Here is a 4,624-nt window from a genome sequence, read left to right on the forward strand (position 1 = left end):
CTCTATTCCCATGGTAATGGAGAGAAAATTGGACAGGGCATGTTCAACTCTGACTTGACTGACCATACTATTGTGAAAGAAGCTAAGGATTAAGGTGAACTGATCAGAGCAGCCAAATTTCCGTAGTAGTTACTAGAGCCCATATCTAATGATGGAGTGAAATACTTTTGTAAGGTTACTAAAAGCAGCATATAAGGTTGGTATTACTTTCTGTGCTACTTTTTCTGAATCCATGAGGCTGCAAAAATTCTATTTTCTGTGCTGTATTTGGGTCTGCAGCCACACTGTCATTTAGGTTGTGTTCAGTTGATTGCTTTTCGGCAGTCCGTTCGGAACAGTTCTTGTAGGCAATGGAAAGCAGTTATATTTACCTAGTAGTTTTGATCATCAGCTCTCTCCCCCTTTTTTCTTGAAGATGGTGATTTATGGTGGCATTTTTGAAGTCCTGTGGCATTTCTTTAGCATTCCATAGGTTGAAGAAGAGCTCAAACTTATGTTAGAGGATTGGATCCCCTTCTCGTTGGTAGGTTTCTGCAGGAACGTCATCACATCTAGATGCTTTATCATTTTTCAAGGCTTTAACTGTAGTGGTTATTTCTTCTAGAGTTGGAACTAATGCCAGGGCTCTGGATTTTGGCCAATTTTCTATGGTGTAATACAGAGTCAAAGGGTTAAAAAAAAGGCCTTGAGGAAAAAATGTCCTAGTGCAACTCCACTTAAACTTTTTTTGTAGGATTTTATAGTCTATATAACCTACATGCTTTTTCACCTCTCTGAACATTTGGATATACAGCATAATGCAGCCCAGTTATTTTCATTTTTTTCCTTATCCTGTTGGTCCATTAGTTTAAATCTCTCTCAAGGCAGTATCCTAAAATTATCATTTTGAAGTTATTTACTAGCTAGAAGGCACTTCGATGACTTGTTCATTCCAGTTTGTTCAGATCAATTCAAGACAGTGAAATCACTTGCAGCACATATTCTAATTAAAGTCATAAAATCATGGGATTCTAGGGCTCAGACCATAGCATTCAACCATATGCCTTTAGGCTGGAATAGATATACTGCTTAAGGCATTTAAAACTCTCTCTAATTATTTAAAGTAGGGAGGCACTTAAAACTCTCTCTAATTATTTAAAGTCTCACACTCTTCCAGTGGCTCATGGCTCTCACTTGAGGATTTTTTTTCCATGACTCTTGCAAGAACAAGCAATCAATCAGTGACATATATTGAATGCTTTTTTGTTCAGAACACTATAGAGTTGCCAAGACACAATCTCTGCCCTCAAGGATCTTACAATCTAGTGGGGAGACAGGCTTTAAAATAAATAACAGTAAGGGGCAGGACATGTATGCAGAGGCTGTGGGGGTGGGGATCAGAGTGCTTAAGGAATACTGAACCAAGTGCATAGTTGATGCAAGAGAGAGGGAGAATAGGGATGCGGGAAATGAGAGATTAGTCAGGGATGGCTTTCTCAAGGAGATATAATTTTAGTAGGGCTTGGAAGATAGACAGAGTGATGGTCTGTCAGATTTGAAGGAGGAAGTTCCAGGTAGGAGGCAGAGTTTGAGCAAGGGGTTGATGGTGAAAGAGATGTCACTGAGGCACAGTAAAGTAATGTCAGAAGAACAAAGTACAAGGGCAGGATTATAGTGGGAGAAGAGCAAGCTTCTCCCAAAGGTAGCAAAGAGATAGCTGACTGGATGCCTTAACGTGGTCAGTAAGGAGTTTCTTTATGATGTGGTGATAGGTGGGCAATTTCTGCAGGTTTTTAGAAAGTGAGACGATATGCACACAATTTTTTATTTTTAGAAAAGTGATCTGGGCAGCAAGTGAAATATGGTCTAGAGTGGGGAGAGGCTGGCAGCAAGAAGGCCATCGAGGTGGTTGATGCAGTGATCCAGTTGGGATATGGCAAGTGCTTGGATCAGTGGGGTAACATTTTGGATTGAGAAGAAAGGGCCTGTCAAAACCTCAAAGTAATCTAGATAGTTCTTTCTTACTATTCCTGTCTTACAATGATGGAAACACTACTAGGCACTGAAAACAAAGTCCCATTTCCTTCTGGTACTCTTGTTTAAGGGATAGAATCATGTCCTCTAGCAATGTCAGTGATTAGTGAAAAAGTTAATCTATTATTTTTTGTCCTGGTTATTCTAGTGTTTGAAAGATCATCATACACTTAATGGAAACCCAATTAGCAAAACCTTCTCAATGCCTGAATGATTCCTGGGACTAATAAAAATAATCATGGCTTATGTTAAGCACTTAGTATGTGCCACCACTGTTCTAAGCACTGGGTGTGTTTACAAGATAATTGGGTTAGTCCTTGTCTAACATAGGGCTCACAGTCTTAATCCCCATTTTACAGATGAGGAAACTGAGGCACAGAGAAGTGAAGTGACTTGCCCAAAGTCACCCAGAAGACAAGTGGTGGAGCCAGGATTAGAACCCATGTCCTCTGACTCCGAAGCCCATGCTCTTGCCACTAGGTCAAGTGCAGGTCTCCATTGCATTCTAGTTTACAAATCCTTCCCCGCATCCCAAAGCTCACCGAGCATTAGGGACCATGGGGCTTAGAATGGATTAATGTTATGTCTGGGTTCCTAAAAAGTAAATGTTTGTAATATGGGACTGAATCTCTGACACTAACTTCTACCTTGAGAGGATGGTCTAATTGGTTTTTCGAGTAGTAGTTTTCTCCTGTCAAGGAAATAAGAAGTAGAAAACAGAAGAAAAAGTGATGCTTTCTTCTGAAAGACCAATCAGTTATTACAAAAAGAAACTGTAAAAATGTAGGAATGAGTGATGAAGAGTTATTTGTAATCAAGTGAGGTAATTTGCCTTTGATTTGCATGTTAGGTTTTCTACTTTGAATCAATAATTGCTTACCACAGAGTTTAGATAAGCATGCTGAGATTGATTCTCAGAGCAAATTTGCATTTGATAATATAAGTTTTCTGCACATCAGCCATTATTTAGGGTGGGAGGGAGGGATAGACAGGCAATTGGATCCGGTCCCTAGATGAGTCATCATCATCACCATCATCATCATCAGCGGCATTTAGTGAGTGCTTACTGGGTGCAGAACATTGTGCTAAGCGCTTGGGCAAGTACGCTGCAACAGAATTCATAGACACATTTCCTGCCTACAGTGAGCCTAGAGTATCAGGTTTCTTCTTTCAGGGATGATTCTTTGTTCAGAAGGCACAGATTTATTGAAGAATAAGAGAAATGAAACAATTTAGAGTTAAGCCAGAATGCCTCCAGCAGAATGTCCCCTGGCTCTCCCTCAGCAAGCAACACCTGTCCTTTTAGTATCAGCATGGAGAAGGTCTAATTATTAGTTCACATTCCTAACGAATCCTCCCCTGGTTATCCTATAGCAAGAGACATCCCCTGTGCCAACAGATTTAAGATTGTTGCCTGGGTCTTTTGGTAGGCCACTGTCCCAAACTCAGGACCGCGGTTTGTATTCTACCTTTACTCTGTATTCTACAGAGAAGCAGCATGGCTCAATGGAAGGAGCATGGGCTTGGGAGTCAGAGGTCACGGGTTCTAATCCCGGCTCTGCTACTTGTCAGCTATGTGTCTTTGGGCAAGTCACTTAACTTCTCTGTGCCTTAGTTACCTCATCTTTAAACTGGGGATGAAGACTGTGAGCCCCATGTGGGACAACCTGATCACCTTGTATCCCCCCAGCACTTAGAACAGTGCTTTGCACATAGTAAGCACTTAACAAATACCATCATTATTATTATCATTATTTTTACCTGCAGTTTGTGTGAGTGCCACCCAGAGGGCCCAGACGCCTCGATCACTTCCCTTCCAGCTCACACAGTCTATTGTACAGGCTTAGTGTGCACTTGTATGTTGCATAAGCTTGCCATGACCTTTCAAATGAGTCTCTTGTAACATGAAATTCGTCATCTTTGCCACTGCACTGGGTCAGTTGTCATGGTGATGCCACAGGTCAGCTTTTAGGTAGTCAGCTTCACCTACATCTCAGTGGGGGCTTCCAACTGGGGCCAATGTCTGAGGCTTCCTTAGCACTTCACACACAATCTACTTTATCGCTATTCTCTTGGGGAGTGGTTACCTTGGAAACCTTCCCACCGGGGGGGCACCTCAGTGTTAACCCTTTCATTCCCCAAGTTTCATACCACATTTCACATTTCATACCACAGTCTTCTGAGGTAGCTTTAGGCACTTAGGAAGGGACTTTCACCTTTTCAAGCCTCAAAGTGTGCATCTCCTGAAATGATTTTTACTGAGTCTTGCAGTTATTACCAGCTGATACCTGAGAATTATTATTCCATAATATGAAGGGGAGATTTGTGCATGTATCTAGGAGAATTGAGCTTGTTTTTGAAATGCCTGCCTAATACTCCTCGCTCCCTGGTAGTAAACTCGATACATGATTCTGGATTCTGGTGTATGTATGTCAACTGATAGAAGCTATGACACCGTTCACCATAAATCATTAATTAAAGCCATCTTCAAGCTATTCCATTTTCATTCTTGGGAATGTTAAATCAGATTTTCTTTTTCGCAACCTGAGACTCAGCAACAATTAGGTACTGAAAAAAAACAACAACAACTTGCTCTCCCTCCACCTTTCAC

General features: G+C 41.2%; 1 long non-coding RNA gene across 1 annotated transcript; it reads right to left on the reverse strand.

The window, feature by feature from the left end:
• Nucleotides 1-247: 247 nt before the first annotated feature.
• LOC114809993 lies at nt 248-4,042 on the reverse strand. Its single transcript, XR_003757748.2, has 2 exons — nt 3,775-4,042; nt 248-645 (listed from the first exon to the last, which is right to left on the reverse strand). It is a non-coding gene; the product is annotated as an uncharacterized LOC114809993 (long non-coding RNA).
• Between the last annotated feature and the right edge of the window lie 582 nt (nt 4,043-4,624).

This window comes from Ornithorhynchus anatinus, chromosome 3 (genome assembly GCF_004115215.2).
Source record: "Ornithorhynchus anatinus isolate Pmale09 chromosome 3, mOrnAna1.pri.v4, whole genome shotgun sequence".
Classification (NCBI taxonomy): domain Eukaryota; kingdom Metazoa; phylum Chordata; class Mammalia; order Monotremata; family Ornithorhynchidae; genus Ornithorhynchus; species Ornithorhynchus anatinus.